This window comes from Delphinus delphis, chromosome 10, assembly GCF_949987515.2.
Source record: "Delphinus delphis chromosome 10, mDelDel1.2, whole genome shotgun sequence".
In the NCBI taxonomy this organism is placed as follows: domain Eukaryota; kingdom Metazoa; phylum Chordata; class Mammalia; order Artiodactyla; family Delphinidae; genus Delphinus; species Delphinus delphis.
The window spans coordinates 31,079,893-31,105,202 of record NC_082692.2 but is presented as its reverse complement, the minus strand read 5'-3'; the positions used below and the strand labels follow the sequence as shown (position 1 = coordinate 31,105,202).

Below are 25,310 nucleotides of genomic sequence, written 5' to 3'. Positions count from 1 at the left end.
CTTAATCTGAACATTTCTGGTGGCAAAGCTCTAGCAGCCACTTTGTTAAAAAGTCAGTGTGGTTAACAAGTGGTTAGTGATTCTATTTTGGGGGAGTGGGAGATACCTAAAATAAGACATCCCATTTTGTTAATTGATTGGGCTTGGTTAGGCCAGAGACATGTTGTGTTGAATCTGTTTGTCCTTTATAAACATGTGCTCTCTATTGGACATGCCCAAGAATCACTTCTAACTAAGTCTCTTAATAGTCTGTAAATTACTGACTCATTATATCCTTCCCAGGCCTAATTTACAGTCTCAGCGAAAAGCTATGGGAACAGATACTAACAGAGCCCCCCCCCCCCAAATATGGTGATCTCTAAGCAGTTCTGTACATTACAGACATTACAGAAAACCTGAATCTTACATAATTTTATATACATTCATGTACATATAGATGTATAAATGGATATTCATGATGGGCTAAAAATACTCTCATAAAAGAAAAATGGGAAAATAGATACTAATTGCAATAATGCAATATATTCCAGTAAAGAAAGTAAAATGGTGTGATTTCTCACCCCAAGAGATATATTCTGCATTTCAGAGTCGGAAGAGTTGGGCCATACAGGGCCTCTGTGACTCGTCCTGATTCTCACAATGAGACCCAGAGTGAAGCAGAATTAAAATCCGGGATTTAGGAATAAAACACCCCTTTTCACCACCATAGTTTTCATTATTTAAACTAGGAACAGCAACGTTCAGAGAATTCATAACCCTCAATTAAATGGAATTTTTCTATAATCTGTTTTCAGAAAAATGGAAAAAATGACAAAATCTCATATCAGGGATCTTTTTTTCCTTTAAGCTAGTAACTCTGGGCTGTTCTGGAGTCTGTAAACTTTCGGTCCAATAAATTTACCTTCAGTAGCCATATTATAGGAAATACAGAATAAGCTTTTATGGTTAAGATAATGTTATGAAGGTGCTGAGAGTTTTATTCTAAAACCATGATTATTTTTAATTATACAAAAAAAAAAAAAAAAAAGGGAAGTGGACCCAAGCTTTTTAGAAAGACTTCTACCACTATGAGGTGAAACAAAAATGGTTTTCCAGATAACTTTCTGTTAATCATAAAATTCAATTAACTTCAAAACCCTTCCCTTCAAATCTCCTGCTTACACAGGATTTACTATGGTTGTCAGGCTTCGGCGCCCTGGCTGAAATTTCATCGGTGGGTTATGCTGTTACACAGTTCACTCCAGATCAGCATAGCAAGGATGAGAAAACAGTGGCAGATTCCAAGTTTCCTTTCTCAGGGATCTCTGGGAGCTCCACCTCACCATTGGACTCTTTGTGCCACAGGGCACTTTCAGATTGAAGCAAACATTCTAACAAGGGCTAGAAAATTCCAGCTCTAGCTCCTAAGATCGTGCACCGGAGAACAGTGGTTAAGTGAGCTCCTTGGAGAGCCACAAATAAGTTGCAGGAACGGATAAGGTGTCTTCCCACAACTACAGGCAGGGGAGCCTCAGGCCTTGAAACAGCCCCTTCCACCACAGCCGCCTTCGAGAGGCTCACGCCAAAGTAATACTTTCAGCTTCTTAACCTTGATATTTTACAGTTTACAACCACAGTGACAACCTTTAACATAACATAATATTGAAAGCACAGGGATGGTTTACATGGAGATAAATGGACCTAGGAATAAAGCTGGGTTCCTCTTAAAGGTAAATGGCTGAGGTGAGCCTTCCTTGAAACAGCAGTCTTGGCTCGGGAGAAGACTGAGACCTGGCTGAACTCACCTGAGAAATTACATTAAATCTTTCCAGGGTGGGCGATATGAAATGGTTTGCTCCAGTATTGAAAAGGTCGCTTTTCAAAAATCTAGTCACCTTCACAGATAACTGATTACCATTGTTTGCAAACAAGTAAAAGATGACAGGCTTATTTAATAACACAGACACTCAAGTAGCCAAGTTTAATGAGAAAACCAAAGTTTAGAGCTGACCCAGATTTCTGGAATAAGTTCTTCTAATTCTAAAGTAAAGAAGAAACAAACGAGCATGTGTAATTAGTGAAGAGCAATTTCAGCAAACCAATCCCCTAGGGTCCTCCACCCTGAGTCACTGCTTTTTCCTTTTTATGTATAAAGGATGTATGTTGTCTGTCTGTGTAGGGTAATTATGGGAATGTCCCAAATTTGGCATCCCTTCCAGAGTAAGCAACTTGAAAGGAAGATGGATGAAGACAACTCATCTTTGTGTCAACTGTGAATTTCTCTCTATTTGTGTTGCGAATGCTGAAACTAAATTTAAACATTGCTTGGTGTGAGGGCCTTCCAGAGGCCACGTTCTCATGAAACATTCTGTATTCAACTCACTCTCTACTGTCAGAGCCTATGAACGATTCACAGACACCCCTAGTTAGTAAAACCCAGACCTTGACCAGCAAAAGCCAGGACCTCCCCAACTACTGAAAAGTATAAATTAATCAATAACACAGACCTCGCCCCCCCCAAACCAGCTCTTACTGCTATATACCACTTAAGCTTTACTTCTTACTTAATAGAGCTCTGTTCTCAACTACTGTTGGCTCCTATGTAAATGCATTGAACAGCTCAGATATTTTAGCATCTCCCAAAGTTACCAGCAAAGATGATATATATATATATATATTTAAAGGGCCAATTGTAGTTCTTAGGCTTTTTTTTTAAATTGAGTATCAAGCTAGCTCCCCATTTTTGACATTCTTTTATTCATTCAGTTCAAAATTATGACCTTTTACTGGAATCTCAACCTACCTGGATAAACAGACATAGATTCTACTTGCTGCACTGGGCACTGGTGGGGAAATTAACTAATTAAGGGTGTACTTTAAAAATATGGCTTAAAAAAATCATATGGACAATGAACAAGCTAGAGAAAACATTTAAATCCCAAACTGGTTTACTTCTGCTTTTTTATGGTGCATCATAAATTACACATTTTAAGGAATGCAAATTAATATTAAAAAGCAAAAGGTTAATACTTATCTTAAGCAAAAGAAGATAAATATGCTATAAAACATATCCTGCAGTTTGAATATAATTATATATGCGTTATTTATGCCATTAGCCTAATTAGTAAGGCTTTAATTATAGATAAAACCACGCCCCTCAGTTCAGACCTGTATTTTATTCTTACTACCACATTTCCTGATTAATTTTGGCATCACTGAGGCTGAGCTGTTAGGACCAGAGTTAGGACTTTGGCCCACCATCCCCAGGATGTACTGTTGCTGCACCCTGAGCTCAAGCCACTACTGTACCCTGTCACCCCCCAGCTTGTGCCACTGCTGTTCTCCCCACCCTGGGGCCCAAATCACTGTGGTAAGCCCCAAGAACTCAGACCCTGGGTCCTTGGAAGATATGCACATGCCTGCACCTCAGACACTGGCACTACCATCACTGCAAGTGCACCTGTGCCCCAGGACCAAGGTAGTTCCACACGTGCCTGATCCTAGAACCCCAGCTCCACTGCCACTGAGTGCCAGCTCACTAAACCTTGTACCAAAATGGATCCCCTTGGCTAGAACTTCCTTTCACAGGCAAAAAAGAAAGACCCCAGCAGCAGCCTCTGCCATCGGGGACCCCAACAGCCCTAGGTATCACTGCCACTTGCAGGACCTCTGCAGTCTGGGCCCCTGCAGTCTTGGCCCAAGTTGACCTCAGCTGATGGAGCTGCACAGAGATTATGCCACTGTGCTTTCCCCAGAATCAGAGCTGCTGAACCCCACCCTGCCAGAGCCCTCACAGACACCTTCAGGTGAAAGTCTTTCCCCTCCAGAGTCAGTCTGAAAAGGCTGGAAGAGTTGACTGCTCCCTCAAATGTGCAAAGCTACTGGAAACGTGGAAAAGCAAGGAAACGTATCACCACCAAAGGAACTCAATAATTTTCCAGTAACTAACCATAAAGAAATGGATATCTGTGAGTTACCTGGAAAAGAATTCAAAATAATTATTTTAAGAAAGCACAGTGAGATTAAGATAACTGACAGACAACTCAATGAACTCAAGAAAACAATGCATGAACAAAATGAGGAATTCAGCAAAGAGACAGAAGTCATAAAAAAGAACTAAACAAAAATTTTGGAACTAAAATGCAAGAGAGAGCTTCAAAAACAGAATCAAGCAGAAGAAAGAATGTGCAAACTTGAAGACAGATTTCTTGATATTACCCATTAAGAGGAGAAAAGAAATAAGAATGAGAAAAGGGTGAAAAAAGTCTGTGTAAAATTAGGGGACACCATTAAGTGAAATAATGCAGTCAGCCCTCTGTATCTACTGATTCCACACCTGCAGATTCAACCAACCAAAAATACTTGGAAAAAAAATTCCAGAAAGTTCCAAAAAGCAAAACTTGAATTTGCTGTGAGCTGGCAACTATTTACATAGCATTTACATTGTATTTACAACTATTTGCATAGCATTTACATTGATTTAGTTATTATATGTAAACTAGAGATGATTTAAAATATATATGGGAGGATTTACAGAGGTCACATGCAAAAACTATGTCATTTTGTATAAGAGATTTGAACATCTGCAAATTTTGGTATCCATGGCGGGTCCTGGAACTAATCCCCCACAGATACTGAGGGATGACTGTATTTGATTTATGGGAGTCCTAGAAGTAGAAGAGCGAGAAAGGGTCAGAAAACTCATGTGAAGAAATAAGTTCTGATATCTGGGGAGAGATATGACCATCCAGAAACATGAAGCTCAGGAATTCCCATATAGATTTAGCCCAAAGAGCTATTCGCTGAGACATATTATAGTCAAACTCTTAAAAATCACTGACAAAAAGAGAATTTTGAAAGCAGCAAGAGTTTAAAAAGAGTCATCACATACAAGCAAACCCAGATAAGGTTATCAGCAGATTTCTCAGAAGAAACCTTGCAGGCCAGGAGAGAAAGGGATGATATATTCAAAGTGTTCAAAGAAAAAAACCTGCCAATCAAGAACACTTTACCCAGGAAAGTAGTTCCTGTGTAGAGATAAAGACTTTCCCAGACAAACAGAAGCTGAGGGAATTTATCACCACTAGACCTGCCTTACAAGAAATGCTAACTGGAGTTCTTCAAGATGAAACAAAAGGATACAGCAAAAGCAGTTCTAAGAGGCAAGTTTATAGTGATAAATGCCTACGTTAAGAAAAAACGAAGATTTTACGCACCTATGGTCACCTAACCTATGACAAAGGAGGCAAGAATATACAATGGTGAAAAGACAGTCTCTTCAATAAGTGGTGCTGGGAAAACTGGACAGCTACACCTAAAAGAATGAAATTAGAAGACTCCCTAACACCATACACAAAAATAAACTCAAAATGGATTAAAGACCTAATTGTAAGGCTGGACACTATAAAACTCTTAGAGGAAAACATAGGCAGAACACTCTGTGACATACATCACAGCAAGATCCTTTTTGATCCACCTCTTAGAGATAAAAAGAAAAATAAACAAATGGGACCTAATTAAACTTAAAAGCTTTTGCACAGCAAAGGAAACCATGAACAAAACAAAAAGACAACCCTCAGAATGGGAGAAAATATTTGCAAATGGAACAACTGACAAGGGATTAATCTCCAAAATATACAAAACAGCTCATGCAGCTCAATATAAAGAAAACCCCAAACAATCCGAACAAAAAATGGGCGGAAGATCTAAATAGACATTTCTCCAAAGAAGACATGCACATAGCCGAAAAGCACATGAAAAGATGCTCAACATCAATAATTATTAGAGAAATGCAAAATAAAACTACAATGTGGTATCACCTCACACTGGTCAGAATAACCATCACCAAAAAAATCTATAAACAATAAATGCTGGAGAGGGTGTGGAGAAAAGGGAACCCTCCTACACTGTTGGTGGGAATGTAAATTGGTACAGCCACTATGGAGAACAGTATGAAGGTTCCTTAAAAAACTAAAAATAGAATTACCATATGATCCAGCAATCCTGCTCCTGGGCATATACCCTGAGAAAACCATGCTTCAAAAAGATACATGCACCCCAGTGTTCACTGCAGCACTATTTACAATAGCCAGGACATGGAAGCAGCCTAAATGTCCATCAACAGAGGAATGGATAAAGAGGATGTGGCACATATATAGAATGGAAGATTGCTCAGCCAGAAAAAAGAAGAAAATAATGCCATTTGCAGCAACATGGATGGACCTAGCGATTATATACTGAGTGAAGTAAGTCAGACACAGAAAGACAAATACCATATGATATCGCTTATATGTGGAATCTAAAAGAAAAGGGTACAAATGAACTTATTTACAAAACAGAAATAGAGTCATGGATGTAGAAAACAAACTTATGGTTACCAGGGGATAAGCAGAGGGAGGGATAGATTGGGAGACTGGGACTGGCGTATACACACACATATACACACTACTACTAAAATAGATAACTAATAAGAACATGCTGTCTAGCACAGGTAACACTCAATACTCTGTAATGACCTATATGGGAAAAGAATCTTAAAAAAAAAAGAGTGGATATATGTATATGTATAACTGAACCACTTTGCTGTACACCTGAAACTAACACCACATTGTAAATCAACTATACGCCAATAAAAATTTTTTTAAAAACGGAAGATTTTAAATAAACCAAACCTTATATATTATATAACCTTATATATTTCAATTATCCCTCAATAAAGCTGGAAAAAAAGGGGGAAAATTTCATTATAGCAGGCCTCAAATTCACTTACAAATACTTCATTCCTCAAAGGCCTAAGACAGAAGATTTGGGTTCTATTGTCTGAATTCCTATAAATTTGCAGAACTGGATTTTAGCAACTCTTTATTTAGAGTTCCAGCTTGGTGCTTGGTGGTGCTTGCTTGCACTAGCACTTGTGCTTGGAGGTGCAAAGGACACAAGGATAAGTAACACAGTCCCTACAGTCACTAAAGCTTCCAATTTAATGCTAATGGTTTAACCACCACAAGTAAAATGCATTGAGAGGTCATTTTCAAGGGTGGGAAAGAGAAAAAATAAGACAGCCTTTTTGTTTTCTCTTTTCCTTTTAATCATAATATTTAATTTCGAATAACATTTAAAAGGGCATGAGATTGTATATTTCTTAAAGCGGGGGGCAAATATTAAAAAATACTACAATTTAAAAAAAATGGTTTATGAAGTACAATACTTTCATGTCCATATCTAATTTAGCCTTACCACGACTAGCAAAAAAAAAAAAAGGTCTTGTTATTCTCCTTTTTAAAGTGACATGTCTAGTGGGTGATGAGTAGATTTATGATTCAAAACCCAGGGCCGGTACTCTTTTTATTATACCACACTGTCTTACATTAAACAAAAGAAAACAAAAAACCCCCTGAAATCTGACCTAATTTCTTCCATCCTGATTACTATAGATATACATATTCTCCTAGTCCTCATAAACTCAATTCTTGCTAAAGATCACTTGAAGTAGTTAAAATGAACTAGATTAGTCTGGCACAATCCTTCAGAGTGCAAAGACGGGACCTGAATCTAAGTCATCTTCAGTTTGGAGGCACTCTCAACTGGCGCTTATTTTCCAGACTAATTTAAAGAATAGTGTATAATAAAAAACACTGTGCACCCAAATAACTTGGGGCGCTTTACAAAAATAACAGATCCTCTGGCTTCACTTCTTTAAAGTCAATTGGTCTGAGTGGAGTTCGAGTTTGGAATGTTTGAGAAGCAATCCCAGTGACCTGGATGCAGGTGAGGGCTGGGAATGGTGGTGGAATAGGTGAGTACACCATTAACAGGATCCCAACATGGTTTGATCAATAAATGGAACCCTCTCAGAGTCTGTCATGATTATACAGTGAACAATATTTCATAATGGAATCCTAATCTTACCATTTAATTTAATACAGAAGAAACAGAAATTAGGTTTTTGGACCGTGCCTTTTACGCAGACAGCAGACGGGTTACCTGTTACCTCTCACGTTTCTTACTTGTGGGTCATCTGTACACTAGCCATTGTTTTTCTCCTTCCCAGATGCTGGGATGCTGCTGTTAGGCAGCACGGTCCTTCAGACCGCCACACCGCGTTTAATTCCATAATGACAAAGGGATTTGGAAATTGAGCCTACTAAACCAAGTTGAACAAACCTTTTGCTTACATCTAAAATCAAGGAACAATAAAATTTCGGAATTGGAAAGTATCTTTGTGAACTCCTCTAGCCCAATTCCTAATTTAACAAATGAAAAAACCATTGCCCAGGGAGAAAGAGAGACACATCCATGGTCATGTGGAGAGAACCCAGGATGGTTCTCATTCTGCCCAAAGCTGTGTGTTCAGCTTCTCTGACCTTAATGGGGAAAACAGATGTAGGGGAAAAAAATCATTTTTCCAGATAAAGTACCCTTGGGAGCAGAACAAAAGTGAAGAGACTGGGCGAAGGGAGGGACTTCATGATGTCCAAAACAGGACAGCTGAGTAGTTAGAACAAGGCAGCGATCATGAGCTTTTAGTTCTACTTCTGCCTCTTCTGCTATATGATTAGCTCTCCCTTAGAGAATCACCTAATATCCCTGAGTGCCCCAAATTATAATTTTGATAAATGGATGAAACAGCAAACTAATTAAGATAAACTTGGCTGAAAGGTTCTGTGGCAAAAGTATGCACCTTTAGAACCTTCAAGGGAACGACGTACCATTTGTTCATGCTGAAGTCTTACTAAGGCTGTGCTCAGTGTCTGATTTAGGTCCAAGCAAATAATGTGGCCTGCCTAGGTCTGTCTGGAGTTGCCGAATTTGGGTTAAATCCAGTAGAAGAAGGACAAGGAAAAGATTTGGAGCATACATTCACCCTGTCCCAAACTACCGTTAACTCCCAATTAACTAAGTGTAGGGTAGACTCTCTGCATTTTGGATGATTTGTGGGCCACAGGAGCCGCCCTGGTTACCAAGGGCCTGGTGGTTTCCCAAAAGCTCTTTTCCACTCCACAGGGATGAAGAGGGCACAGAGGGCAGAGGTTCTACAGCTACTGGCTTGGCTTTGCTGGAAGGAAAAGGTGAGGGAGGTTGGAGAGTAACCAAAAGCAACAGTCTTTCCCTAGTCCTTACTAATGAAGTTAGCCTAAGTGTTCTATTTGTTGGAACACTCGGTTGGCTGGGGTTGGGAAGGTATGTACATCTCTGCATCTCACGTATAAATGCTGTTCCACAAGGCAGATGAATTAGCCCTCCTCTCTGCCCCAACTCACTCCCAAGTTACGTGAAACCAGCTGTGCTTTTATCTGGCCTTTTTCTACCTCTCTTTCGGTAGCAACATCGGAGACTACACCAAGTTGCCTCAAATTCCACTGCTCCCGTAAGCACAAATTCAGCCCTGCCCTCTGTGGGGTCACTGGATTCAGAGTCCAAGCCCTCTCTCGGCTCCTCCATTTGCTGAAGGAGGTGACAGTGCCCTGAGAGACATACTGTTTTGCTTTAATACTATAAATCTTTGGACCTCTGGAGCTTCATATCAAAGCTACGTAATAGCTTTTGAAAAGATAAAATATGCCCCCTTTTCTTGCTGCCCTTGTGTCTGCGTGTGGGCAAGAGATTTAATTACAATGAATAAAACCGAATGGTGGTCTGAGACTCTTAAAATCAAAGTGGGGATCATGGCTGAAATTCATTAGCAAACATAAATACAAATAGGCACATCTTGTTTGTACCAATGCCATGTGACTTTCCCCTTTTTGATAATTTCATTCTAACTCTGATATTTCAGAGAATCTAAATTGAACCATATGATGTATAGCATTGTAACATGCAAAGCTCTTCATTAAACATTTTCCTTTTTTGTGTACTTCCGCATGTTATAAATATCCAGTGAAAATCATGGAGGGCAGCTTGTCAGACAGCAGAGCCTTGATTTAAGACAGTGGAGGGAGCCCTGCCCTTTAATAAGAGGTCTTCTCTGGCTGGCAGAATAGGAAAAAGACATAGCATTAACTCCCGTTCTATTCCAAGTAACTGGAGCCTATAAATCTTGAGGAACGTGTCATTTTATGCATGCTTTTCTCTAAGTCTGTATCATATTCTTCTTATAAGTTATTTCAGGATTCTGAATATAAACATCTCTAAATGAAAATTTAATTATTAAAAATTACCATTTCTAATTGCCCAAGTCATTGCAATCAAATTATATGAGAGATGTATTAACTTCTTGTTGTTGCTGAGAAAAATAATTATGTGGTTGATACAAATAGCATTGCATTTTAGAGAAAAGGTTTTTGTGAATGTCATTTTTAGCAACTTTACATGAGTCTAACTAAAAGTGTGCCATTTCTATGTTTAAACTATTCTTTCCATGATATTGTATGCACTTAAATACATCTGTGGTAATAATAATTTAATGGCAATAATATTAAACTTTTCTTCAGCTACCTATACTGTAAACAACACAGATGTCCGAACTGTTCCAAGCTGCAAGCACATATAAGTATATGTATAAACAGTGCCAAACTGGCAGGAGTTAGTAATCAAAATCTCCATTTTTGGGGGGGCAGTTTAGTATAACAACAGTTAATTCTCATTTTTCTTGTTTGACCCAAAGCTCTCCAGAAGGCAGAAAGTTGCTATTATTATTATTATTTTTTTGCGGTATGCGGGCCCCTCACTGTTGTGGCCTCTCCCGTTGCGGAGCACAGGCTCCGGACGCGCAGGCTCAGCGGCCACGGCTCACGGGCCCAGCCACTCCGCGGCATGTGGGATCTTCCCAGACCGGGGCATGAACCCGTGTCCCCTGCATCGGCAGGCGGACTCTCAACCACTGCGCCACCAGGGAAGCCCCGGGAAGTTGCTATTTTATTTATCTCTGTATGTCCAGGGTGCAACCCAATGCACAGCACCTAAGTAGGTGCTCAATAAACAAACATCTAACGAATGAATGCATTTGACTTGCAAGTACCTTAGTTCCCTCCGGACAACGAGAAATGCTAACATGTGTTCACCATGAGAGCAGGAGCTGGGGTATTCTCAGCTTTGAAAAATTAGGTTTAGACCACACACTTATCATTTCACCAGATAACCGTCAGCAGCAATTGTTAAGAAAAATAAATTAGTGACCTTAATAATTCAATCATAAGCAATGCAGCAAAGCAAAGGGTTACTCTGATGTTAGTTCACAGCTCCCAATGGGAGCATTTCTGGGCTTCTCATTACTCTTTTCTGCCAAGAGTAAAAACTTCTGCATCTATGGAGCCAACTGCATTGTTTGCCAGAAAAAAAAAATCCAAGTCATCTAAAACAACACTGTTAAATTGTTTTGTGGCATCTAAACATTTTAAGTTCCAATATTCTGTTACTGAAAAGTTTATAGTAGTATAAAATAATTTTTTAACAATCGTGGTTGGGTGGCAATGTTACTCAATTGTATTTCCTATTTTCAAAGTTGTCAACAATGATACAATAAAAATTAAAAGAAAATACTGCCTCAATGGCCTTTGCCACGTCAAAAAATACAACATGAGAATAAGAACACGAATAGCAACAGCTGTTTACCCATGGTCAAGACACCAATTTAGAAGAGTAAATAAATTATAATTAAGATATTTAAGAATTTTTGGAAGACAGTGAATAATAAAATTATGACACAGAACTATCAGGACACAGTAGTTAATATCAGTCACTGAGGTAGCCACCTGAGAAGGTGTATTTCTGTATGAAGCTACTGTCATTCATTCATTCATTTAATAATATAGGCTGTGAGGTGCAGTGGTGATCACAGCAGTGATCACAGAAGCGGTTCCTACCCTTCATATGTTGAACAGTCTAGTGGGGGAGACATACTGAATAAGAAATGACAAAAGTAATGGGAATTACAAAGTGAGAATAGAGTGTAATGGGACCATATAAGGGGATAGTTGAGGTGGGTGGTGGTGATCAAGGAGGCTTCTTGAAGGAAAAGACACTCAGCTGAGGCCCGAGTTGGGGATGGGAGGGGAATGCGTAGCAGGACAGAAAAATGTTCTAGGTAAGACCCAGAGGAGAGAGAGCCTGACTTATTCTATTCCCAAATGCCAGTCTACAGGCTATGCTTGTCACAATAAATATTAAATCCAAGACACCAACCCACATCATTTACCACTGAAGGGTTTATCAAAATTCAGGCAAGAAATGCTCATGTTATATAAACATTCAACCGGTTCTTTTGAATCATTACTTTAGAGCCTGATATAAACTCCTTATATTAAATTAGAATAACCGGAGGACTTCTCATTTCTGAGGTAGCACGTAAGAGGCTTGGAAGGTGCCGCTCTGTCCTAACAAGTAAAAGTTGAACAAACAGAAAAATCAAAAATTCTTCTTAGATCCAAAGGGGAAGCGAAATGACAGGGAAAACCAATGCCCTTAAAATCAGAGAGACAGACAGGCAAATACAGAGAGTCACAACGTAATGGAGCACAAATCTATAAGCAAAAACCTCTATGGGGACCAGTGCTGGGGTAGGGAAAACTGAACTGTAACTGACAAACTGCTAGGTCTGTAGTGTGGACAAACCTGGGAGATAAAACTCCCGGGGGACTCAATCATGGCGGATGGGGAAGGGGACCACACTCTTCGGAGTTTTACCTTCTGGAGCTCTACCAGGTTCTCAAAGTGAGTATCACAGAAAACTCTCCTCATGCTTTGGGCAGGGAGAGGGGTAAAAAGCATTTTGAAATACACCAAAGCATACTGTTATCTTAACAAGGTCTACCTACAGGAGGAACTGTTTAACCAGAGCTTAACCTGCAGAGGTTTTCTAAGAGCCTACCTGACCTGGGAAAAGGCAAATACCCAACTTCAGTCCACTGTAGCCACCTTGACTAACAGGCTGGTGGGTGGGACACTAAGAAGCACTTGTGAAGGTCACAGTTCAGAGGCACAGGCTCACTGAAAGACTAAGACCTAATCATAGTTGTATAGAATGCGTCCCCTCCTCCCACATCTTACCACCATATTAATAAAGACCTATTTATAGTTGTTCCTTTTACCCAGTATATCATGTCTGGGTATTAAGACAAAATTACAAGGTATATTATAAGGCAAAAAACAGTTTGAAAAGACACAGCAAGCATCAGAACCAGACCCATTTATGACAGGTATGTTGGAATTAACAGATTGGGAATTTATAACAACTATGATTAGGATGCTAAAGGCTCTAATGGATACAGTAAACAGCATGCAAGAACAGATGGGCAATGTAAGCAAAGAGATGGAAATTTTAAGAAAAAATCAAAAAGAAATGCTAGAGATAAAAAACCACTGTAACAGAAATGAAGAATGCCTCTGATGGGTTTTGGGTTTGTTAGTAGACTGGATATGGCTGAGGAAATAAACTCTGAGCTTGAGGATACTGCACTATAAACCTCCAAAACTGAAAAGCAAAGAGTAAAAAGACTGGAAAAAAAGAACAGAATATCCAAGAATTCTTCTCTAGGAACCTCCAAAACTGAAAAGCAAAGAGTGAAAAAACCAGAAAAGATGGAATAAAATATCCCCAAACTGTAAGATAGCTACAAATAGTATAACATATGTAAAATGGGAATACCAGAAGAAGAAAAAGAGAAAGGAACAGAAGAAATATTTTAAAAAACAACATCTGAGAATTTTCCCAAATTAATGTCAGACACCAAACCACAGATCCAGGGAGCTCCGAGACACCAAACAGAATAAATACAAAAACCAAACTACACCTAGGCATATCATATTCAAACTACAGAAAAATGAAAAAAATTAAAAGATGCCAGAGAAAAATAACACCTTACCTATAAAGGAGCAAAGACAAAAATCACACCTAACTTCTCCGAAACCATGTAAGCAAGCAAAAAGTGGCGTGAAATATTTAAAGTGCTGAGAGAAAAAATCCACCAACCCAGAATTCTGTACTCTGTGATGTAATCATTTAAAGGTGAAGGAGAAATAAAGATTTTCTCAGACAAACAAAAATTGAGGGAAGTTTTTTTTTTTGCTAGTAGCCCTGCTTGCAGGAAAATGTTAAAGGAAGTTCATTAGATATAGTTCAGAAACCTGGATATACATAAAAAAAGGAAGACCACTGGAGGAGGAATAAGTGAAGGTAAAATAAAAACTTTTATTCTTAATTGATCTAATAGATAATGGTTTGTTCAAAATAATAGTAATAATGTATTCAATTACATTGCATATATACCCATGTTTCTGTATATTTATGTATAAGTGAAACGAATTGCAGTAACAATAGAAGGGACAGGAGGAAGGAATCAATATTATTTTGTTCTTATAAGGTACTAATAGTACCTGGGAAGTGGTAAAGTATTACTGGAAAGTGGACTTTGATTAGAGGTCAATGTAAATTGATACAGCCACTATGGAGAACAGTAGGGAGGTTCCTTAGAAAACTAAAAATAGCATTACCAGATGACCCAGCAATCCCACTACTGGGCATATACCCAGAGAAAACCATAATTCAAAAAGACACATGCACCCCAATGTTCACTGCAGCACTATTTACAATAGCCAGGTCATGGAAGCAACCTAAATGCCCAATGACAGAGGAATGGATAAAGAAGATGTGGTATATATGTATATATATATATATATATATATATATATATATATATATATATATATATATATATATATATAAAATGGTATATTACTCAGCCACAAAAAGGAACACAATTGGGTCATTTGTAGAGATGTGGATGAATCTAGAGACTTTCATAGAGAGTGAAGTAAGGCAGAAAGAGAAAAACAAATATCATATATTAATGCATATATGTGGAACCTAGAAAAATGGTACAGATGAACCTGTTTGAAGGACAGAAATCGAGACACAGATTCAGAGAACAAATGTATGGACACCAAGGGGGGAAAGCAGAGGGGGTAGTGGTGGTGGTGCTGTGATGAATTGGGAGATTGGGATTGACATATATACACTAATATGTATAAAATGGATAACTAATAAGAACCTGCTTTGTAAAAAAAAAGAAACCCACTTTAAATATAAAGACACATATAGATTAAAAGCAAATGGAGAAAGATGTGCCATGCTAACACTAATCAAAAGAAAGCTGGAGTAGCTATATTAAACTCAGACAGAGCCAACTTTACAGCAAGAAAGATATCAGAGACAGAAGGCCATCACATAATGATAAGGGGTCAATTTCCCAAGATGATGTAACAATCCTCAACAGATATATGGCTAACAATACAGCATCAAAATACATGAAGCAAGAAGTGACAGAACTTCATGGAGAAGAGATGAACCCACTATTGTACCTGGAGACTTCAACACCCCTCTGAGAAACAAACAGGTCCAGCAGGCACAAAATCACTAAAGACATGGAACTCTACAAAATCACCAATTAAGTGGACATAATGGACGTCTTTAGACTATTCATCGAACAATCATAGATTATAAATTCTTCTCAAGCTCACATGGGACATTCATCAAAATAGACCACATTTGAGGGCATAAGACATATCCTAACAAATTTAAAAGAATGAAAATCATACAATGTCAGACCATAATGGAATTAAACCAGAAATCAATACTGGAAAGATAGCTGGAAAATCCCAAGGTATTTGTAAGTTAAACAACACACTTCTAAACAACATATGGGTCAAAGAAGCAATCTTAAGAGAAATTTTAAAATATTTTGAACTAAGTAAAACTGAAAACATAACACCTCATAACATTGTGGCATGCAGCAAAAGCAATGTCTAGAAGAAAATTTAAAGCACTGAATGCACATATTAGAAAATAAGGAAGATCTAAAGTCATTCATTTAAGCTTCCACACTAGGAAACAAGAAAAAAAAGAGCAAATTAAGAATAGAAATAATAAGATGCAGAAAACCTCAATAAATTACTAGAAAACTGAATCCAACAATACATTAAAATACATGATTACACCATGATCAAGTGGGATTTATCCCAGGGATACAAGGATTTTTCAGTATCTGCAAATCAATCAGTGTGATTCATCACATTAACAAATTGAAGAATAAAAACCATATGATCATCTCAATAGATGTAGGAAAAGCTTTTGATAAAATTCAACATTCATTTATGATAAAAACGCTCCAGAAAATGGGCATACAGGGAACATACCTCAACATAATAAAGGCCATATGTGACAAACCCACAGCTAACATCATACTGAACAGCGAAAAGCTGAAAGCATTCCCTCTAAGATCAGGAACAAGACAAGGATGCCCACTCTCTCCACTTTTATTCAACATAGTTTTGGAAGTCTTAGCCACAGCAATCAGAGAAGAAAAAGAAATAAAAGGAATCCAAATTGGAAAGGAAGTAGTAAAACTGTCACTGTTTGCAGATAACATGATACTATACAGAGAAAATCCTAAAGACGCCAAGAGAAAACTAGTAGAGCTCACCAATGAATTCGGTAAAGTTGCAGGATACAAAATTAATATACAGAAATCTGTTGCATTTCTATACACTAACAACAAAATATCAGAATGAGAAATTAAGGAAACAATCCCATTTACTATCACACCAAAAAGGATAAAATACCTAGGAATAACCCTACCTAAGGAGTCAAAAGACTTGTACTCTGAAAACTATAAGACACTGATGAAAGAAACTGAAGACCACCAAAACAGATGGCAAGATATCCTGTGTTCTTGGATTGGACCTAAATATTGTTAAAATGACCATACCACCCAAGGCAATCTACAGATTCAATGCAATCCCTATCAAATTACCAATGGCATTTTTCACAGAACAGGAACTAAAAATTTAAAATTTGTATGGAAACACAAAAGACCCTGAATAGCCAAAACAATCTTGAGAAAGAACGGAGCTGGAGGAATCATGCTCCCTGACTTCAGACTATACTACAAAGCTATACCATAATCAAAACAGTATGGTACTGGCACAAAAAAAGACACAGATCAATGGAACAGAATAGAAAGCCCAGAAATAAATCCAAGCACGTATGGTCAATTAAGCTATGCTAAAGGAGGCAAGGATATGCAATGGAGAAAAGACAGTCTCTTCAGTGAGTGGTGCTGGGAAAACTGGACAGCTACATGTGAAAGAATGAAATTAGAACATTCTCTAACACCATATACAGAAACAAACTCAAAATGGGTTAAAGACCTAAATGTAAGACTGGATACTCCTAGAAGAAAATAAAGGCAAAACACTCTGACATAAATTGCAGCAACATATTTTTCTGGATTCATCTCCTAGAGTAATGGAGACAAAATAAAAAATAAACAAATGGGACCTAATTAAACTTAAAAGTTTTTGCACAGCAAAGGAAACCATACACAAAACAAAAAGACAACCTATGGAATGCGAGAAAATATTTGAGAAATGATGTGACCAACAAGAGATTAATTTCCAAAATACACAAACAGCTTATACAGCTCATTATCAAAAAAAACAAACAATCCAGTCAAAAAATGGGCAGATCTAAATAGATATTTTTCCAAAGAAGACATAGAGATGGCCAACAGGCATATGAAAAGATGCTCAACACTGCTAATTATTAGAGAAATGCAAATCAAAACTACAATCAAAACTTACACCAGTCAGAATGGCCATCATCAAAAAGTCTACAAATGATAAATGCTGGAAGGGGTGTGGAGAAAAGGAAATCCTCCTACATTGTTGGTGGGAATGTAAATTGGTGTAGCCACCATGAAGAACAGTATAGAGGTTCCTTAAAAAACTAAAAATAGGGCTTCCCTGGTGGCACAGTGGTTGGGAGTCCGCCTGCCGATGCAGGGGGTGCAGGTTCGTGCCCTGGTCTGGGATGATCCCACGTGCTGCAGAGCAGCTGGGCCCGTGAGCTGTGGCCGCTGAGCCTGCACGTCCGGAGCCTGTGCTCTGTGACGGGAGAGGCCACAGCGGGGAGAGGCCCGCGTACCGCAAAAAAAAAAAACAAACAAAAAAAACTAAAAATAGAGTTGCTATATGATCCAGAAATCCCACTCCTGGGTATACATCTGGAAAAGGAGAAAACTTTAATGGAAAAGATACATGCACCCCAATGTTCACAGCAGCACTGTTTACAGTAGCCAAGACATGGAAGCAACCTGAAGGTCCACTGACAGATGAATGGATAAAGAAGATGTGGCACATATATACAATGGAATACTACTCAGCCATAAAAAAGAATGAAATCATGTCATTTGCAGCAACATGGATGGACCCACAGATTATCATACTAAGTGAGGTAAGTCAGACAGAGAAAGACAACTGTCATATGATATCACTTATATGTGGAACCTAAAAAAAATGATACAAATGAACTTATTTACAAAACAGAACTAGACTCACAGACATAGAAAACAAACTTACGGTTACCAAAGGCAAAAGAGGAGAGAGTTAAATTAGGAATCTGAGATTAACAGATACACACCACTAAATATAAAATAGATAAACAACAAGGATTTATTGTACAGTACAGGGAACTACATTCAATATCTTGTAATAACCTATAACGGAAAAGAATCTGAAAAAGAATGTAACTGGATCACTTTGCTGTGTACCTGAAAAACACTGTAAATCAACTATACGTCAATTAAAAAAGTATAAAAAAACTAAACTGCTGTGTACTGACTGACAATGACAGGCATGCCTCCTCCATGCCTTTGTGTCTCCTTCCCTAATTAAGTGTTCTTGAGGCACTATGAACACATTTTTGTACATATTATACACCTCTATTTCTGTGACAGAGTTGCTTTAATGGAATTTGCCACAGACATTTTACAATCTGCCTTAGCCATTAAAAAAATTTACCTGCAAGTATCGTAAATAACCAAAGTGTGTTCTCCAGTGTGAAAGATTAATTTGAACAGAGGTATCATATTAAATGACTAAATCTCCTGAAGTATGGAATCACTCCACATCAGATATATTATTTCTACAGCAGTGACAGTGCTCATGTTATTGGGCATTATGCTAATTAACCCTAAAAGTTGGGCTATTCAGGTCATGGTAACTAGGATACTGCACTGGCTCAGATCACCCCTATTCCACTGTTGTTTGAGTCTACTGTTTACTGGTTATTCTGTCTCTCAAAAACACTGAGAAGGTTTAGATTTAGCACGTTAAAAAGCAATGTTCTTAATTTCACTTTTAACAGAGTTATTACTATTAAAAATACTTTCTTTTGAAATATTTTATTAGTCACCAGAAAAATTAAAAAATAGATCTTCAAAAGGCCTGTGAAAAATTCAGCACCAATCATGGACCAGGGAACTAAGAAATCAGTTGAGATTCTTGTTGGTGAAAGTTGAGATCAGAGACATCCTTCTGAAAGAATGTGGCTGTTATATTTCAAGAACTCTTACCCTGATTTCTTTAGGAAGGGCTGCGTGAATTCTACCTTTATGTATTCTATTCATGGAGAACTCAGATGGAATGTAAGCAGGCATTCTATAAAGCATAGCCTCAGGATGTGTAATCTTTACTTTGAAATTAATTCAATGAATCATTTCAACCAGGTTTTAGGAAAGGGAAGGGAAAGCTCTTTTGTGCACGAGTCTCTCTCTGTCTGTCTAGTCCATGTGGTGGTAGAAGCGATTGAATGGGCAGGTCCCGTCATTCCCAGGGTCCACTGGCCCCCTGCGCATGCAGCCCGCCTCTTCTTGTACACCACAGCCGTGGGAGGTGAGGGGAGGTAAGCTAAGGCATGAATGGCTGCCAGCAGAAAAGACGGAAGGGAAAAAAAGCTAAAGAAATATAGTATTTCAATCAAAGTCTGAAATTTGTAGAAGTGGTTTTGGTCTCAATATAGTAAAAATATTTATCCAAGAAACTCCTACTCGGGTGTGAACATCCTACTTCTAGTGGGATTTTGTTTGGCAAAGGGCTGTGAAAGAGTGGAAGCTAATACAGAACATGTCTATAAACAAATTTATTTAGTTAGTACAGATTGACACATTCACTAGAGGATTTGAGCAATTACATGTGTAAAACTATTTCCTACAGTGGTTTCCTTTTGTGATTTCGCTAATTTATTCAATCTAGACCATTTTCATGCATTGACTGTTATAAGCCATTTAGCCACCCAGGCTGAAATGAACATATGGAGGCTCTATGCCTTCTTTCCAATTCTTCATGTAAACATAATTATATGGTGATATTAAAGAGTCAAACTTATAATGAAAAAAAGTCAAGTAAGGTTGCAATGCCTTAAAATATGATGTTGCAATCTAACTTTGGAGAAGAGAGATTTGGAAGTTTTGGCTATGATAAGGCACATGCAAGTATTCGATAAAATGCGAGGCCCTGTATAAGGGTAGGGCGTTTGGATTTGTATACAGTATGTATTACTATCTCAGTTATAGTTATAATGATATATAATCAAATCACAAGCTTGGAGAATTTTTTAAACAAATGCGTATTCACTGAAATGCATATTCTCAACTCTGGAAGCACTTTGATTATAATTCTCTAATAATACATATTTCTACATGAAAATGTTAATTCAATATATTAATTAATTAATAACTTCTACCTTTCGAGCTCCGTTTTGGCCATTATTATAGATCTCATAATGCCTTACATTTGCATGCTCAATAAATATTTGGTAAATAAGAAAAAGCCTATTTAAACTTGGGTAGTCCTCATGTAAAGAAAACCAATATAGGTGGACACTTGTATTTGCAAAATGATTTAGTTCATAAACTGAAAATTTTAACTTCTCAAACATATACTACTTTATATTTGTGATTAATAAAACAAAATGCAGAGTAAATTTTCCTAAATAAAGGGTTGTACAACTGCTATTATGGGGAAGGAGGTAGGTATCCGTAAAATATATTTATGTGAAGTCCTAATACTACAAATAGTTGGGAATCAGTGGTCTTGCCCCAGAGCATGGATGGGCCATCCAGGTAGGGTATGGCAAGAAATGGCAGGGTCCTGGCATTCAAGGGCAGAGGGAACTTGGGAGAGCTGGTTCCTTGATGAGGCTGAGTGACCAGCCCCTAAAACCTCCAATCTGGACTCAGATCCTAAGGCCACCTGAGTGTGTTCTGTGCTGAGGCTGAAAGGTGTGATGAGAGGATATCAATATCAAAGACTATTCTCGACTATAAATGAGCAGGTGGAGGGAAGGTATTCCATGATTGCATTGTTCTAGAGTTAGGTTGTACTGATATTGTTTCACTCATTTTGAAAATTCTTATTAACAATGGAGAGGTAATGATGGTAAATTTGTTTACCCCTCAGTTTAATGTTCCATGTTAAATTTCTTCTCCTTCTTCTTCTCATTATTTGTTTCACCATAATAAAATCAGCAAAGCCATTTCTATGGCTTTTATGATGAGACTAATTTTGTTTACAATTACCATCTTGATATAATAGTAAGGAGAAGGTGTTACTGGTTAGATTGCATCCTCCAAAAAGAAAAGTTGAAGTCCTAACTCCCAGCAACAGTGATTGTGACCTTACTTGAAATAGGGTCTTTGCAGATGTAATCAGGTTAAGATGAGATCATTAAGGTGTTCCTTAATCCAACATGGTGACCTTTAAAGAAGAGATAGACACACAGAGAGGACACCATGTGAAGACAGAAGCAGAGATCGGAGAGGTGCATCTACAAACCAAAACACACCAAGAATTACTGGTCATCACCCAAAGCTAGGAGAGGCCCGGAACACATTCTCCCTCAGAGCCCTCAGAAGGAACCAGCCCTGCTGACACCTTGATTTCGGACTTCTAGCCTCTAGGGCTCTGAGATGATAAATTTCTGTTGTTTCAAGCCACCCAGTTTGTAGTACTTTGTTATACAGCAGTCTTAAGAAACTAAGGTAACTCACGTACATCCACTATTTTCTTTTATAGATCAGTATGGTTTTAAACAAACAGTCTGGAAACTAAGACCATTGCTGAAATCCTTTCCGTCTAAGAAGTAGAAACAGCTGCTTTTGCAAGAAAAAAAAAACAAACCACTACTTTTCTGGGCTGAGAGGGTCAAATGAGATCAGCTCTGCTTCCACTTGGCCAGACTTTTATCTTTGGCTTTCACAGCAGGTAAAGGGGTGCCACGGCCACTTGAAACAAAATGTATTTTTAAGCAAGCCTTTCCTAAATAATAAATCTGGGGGGGAAAGAACTTAAAGTGATATCTTCAAAACTGTGGCATTTTCATCTCAAACACTGTGTAAAAGTATAAGAAAAGAGAATATCAAGGTATTGGCCTTTAAAGAAAGAAGTCTGAGATATTTTTAAAGCTAAGTTCCTGATTATGGCCACTGTACCATAGTCCTCTGCTTCAAGGCTAACCTAATAACTAAGATCGAGTGACTTTATTTATTTATTTTTATTATTTATTTTATTATATTTATTTTTTTTTTGCGGTACGCGTGCCTCTCACTGTTGTGGCCTCTCCTGTTGCGGAGCACAGGCTCCGGACACGCAGTCTCAGCGGCCATGGCTCACGGGCCCAGCCGCTCCGCGGCATGTGGGATCCTCCCGGACCAGGGCACGAACCCACGTCCCCTGCATCGGCAGGCGGACTCTCAACCACTGCGCCACCAGGGAAGCCCCCAAGTTACTTTATTTTTGACCTAGTGAAGCCTAGGATCAGTAATTCCCATCTTTATAACATATAAGAGAATATTAAAAACATATATTATGGTGAAAAAATTTGTGTATGGGGAAACACTTAAAAAAATTTAAAACACACATGGGAGTTGTATTTCAGGTAGCCACTTTATAGACAGCACTTACGCCTTTGGGTCTGGGGATATCCCATTCTAACTATAAGGCTCTTGGGGAACTCAGGTTCACAGGTTTGAAAATGGTCCCCCCGGCTTACATTTGTTTATTTATTCATTTACAAGTATTTACTGAGTGCCTACGACATGTCATGTAGAGTTCTAAGTGCTGTGAGGCACGCCATGAATATACTAAATCTGACTTTCTAGTAGGTAAGTCAATAAATACATACATACATACATACATACTATGACAGTGGTGATAAGTGCTTTGAAAACAAATAAGGTAGGGGGAGGGGACAGACAGAGATGGGGTGGAAGTGTTGCCTCTTTGATAAGGCGACATTCAGAGGCCCGAATGAAGTAAGGGAGGGAAGCCGTGCAGACACCAAAGCGCAGATGGCCTATGAATCATAGCAGCAGTGTGTGGGGGGCATAAGAGAAATCACATTTGAAAGGGAAACCTTCGTATGACAATGGTAACGCTGAAAATATCTTCCTTTCAGCATTTTCTTGTGTATATCCTGCGTGAAAGGCACCTGGTAGGCTCTGAGGATTTGAAGCAGTGATCCAATCATGGCTCTTCTTACTAGGATCCTGCTCTGGGTCAGGGGGAAAGGAGAGGGGGGAAGTCACTTAGATGTATATGTGTATGCCTGTGTGTGTATGCACATGCACTCGCGCAAATAAACTATGAGACACAACCTTTTCTAGAAGGTTGGTTACAGCCTGGCTCAGTCCCATGTGAGTGACAGAGTCATAGGTTCAAATTTAAAAAAACAAAAACAAACTGGTTGTTTTTCAGAGTTTGTTCTAATGCTCATTGGCAAGGGCTGAGTGTGAGCTCTCTAGTAACATATTTGCAAATGAGAAAGAAACCACCTTCCAAATAATTTTTAATGAAAAAAATCTCTCAATACAATTCAAGCAGTTAACATATCTTTCCCCAGAGATGGTTAGATTTTTAGTGATACCTTTCCCTCACAAAGTCCTTTAAACCAACCAGTGCCACACAGCATGGGAACATCAACATGCCAAGAAGGAAAATGTGCCCTGATCTCATCTCCACTGTGAAGTCATCTGGGAGGAAGAGATGGTGTATATCTGGGGCACTTACTTACAGCTCTGACCCAGATAGACCAGCCTACAAATATCACTTTTACGAGGAACTCAAAGTACATCATACATTACGCATGACCTGCCATTTCTTTAATTTTGAGGTCTCATAGAGAGCTCATTGATCCACAGCAACTAATACAAACTCTTTCAATAGGAGACACTGGGGGTTTTAGTAACTGTTGAGGATGCTAGGGCATGGATAGTTGAAGTCCTATCTAAAGTACCTTGGGCTTACAAATAAATGTGAAAGTTCTGCGTCCTATAGAAAAATGGGTAACTGGTATCAGTTTAGTAAGAAATCTGTGAGAACACGAGATCATGAGGCTGCTCAGTGCTGCCCAATTGGGATTATTTCAATATAAGGAAATGACTAGAAAGAGACAGATATTACCAGCCATAAATCATTCAAAGGCTTCCCATGCTTTCATATACCTATTTAAAAATCATATATATATATATATATATATTAGAAAAATATATAAGAAGATATACAAAGATAAGAAAATTTTTTTAAATGATACTGATATAATAAGAGCAGTTTGATGGTCAGTGCTTTCACACAAGGAGATATGATTACTGTGTGCTAACAGACAGGCTTGCCTATCCAGTTTCCTGTAAGATACGAGGGGACCATGTATCATATTACCGTATATCAGCAAAGGTTATGGTAGTGGCTGTGAATAAATGCTCACATCAGAATGAATCATTTCAAATGTTCAATGATGTCACTTGCTTTTGGTGGGAACAAAGAGACATTGCTCGATGAAAAAGACTCAAGTCCACTGACTTTTGAAAAGAAACAAATTGCTACGTGGAAGGATACTGTTACCTGGGCACACTGTGGCCACCTAGATAACAAGATGGATTAGATAAGAAAGTATCCAATACTGACAGACATTTTAGAAATATTAACAACTAAAAGTCTAGTTTCAGGACAGATACACTTTGGCATGATAACAAAAGGCTCCTTGGTGGTAGAATTACAAGCTGTTTTGTACTAGCACCCTAATGACATACATAAAAAAGACTTAGAAATTCCAAATGAGGCATACACATATACACAGAAAAAGACAGACTAAAAACAACAGTGTTTCTTAATCTGATAAAGAACATCTATGAAAAATCCACAGCTAACATCAATTTTAATTGTGAAAATTTGAACACATTCCTCATAAGATCAGAAATAAAGCAAGATATCTACTCTCATCATTCCTATTCACTATCAATACCAGTGAAATAAGTTAATAAAACAGAAATAAACAAATTAGAAATACTGCAATAAAACTGCCTCTATTTACAGACAATACAATTGTCTACACAGAAAACAACAAAGAACCTAAAAAATAGATAGTAGAACTAATGAGTTTAGCAAGGTTTCAGAATGAGGTCAATGTAAAAATCAATTTTATTTACGTATTCTAGCTATGAACAAGTAGAAAATGAAATTAAGAAATTACAACAGCATGAAAAAACATGATATACTTAGGGAAA

The 25,310-nt window shown here is 38.1% G+C and overlaps 1 protein-coding gene across 2 annotated transcripts in view; it reads right to left on the bottom strand.

Moving 5' to 3' along the window:
• SUPT3H (SPT3 homolog, SAGA and STAGA complex component) overlaps positions 1-25,310 on the bottom strand; it is a 420,389-nt gene that overhangs the window by 1,479 nt on the left and 393,600 nt on the right. The gene's annotated exons all lie outside the window — the stretch shown is intronic.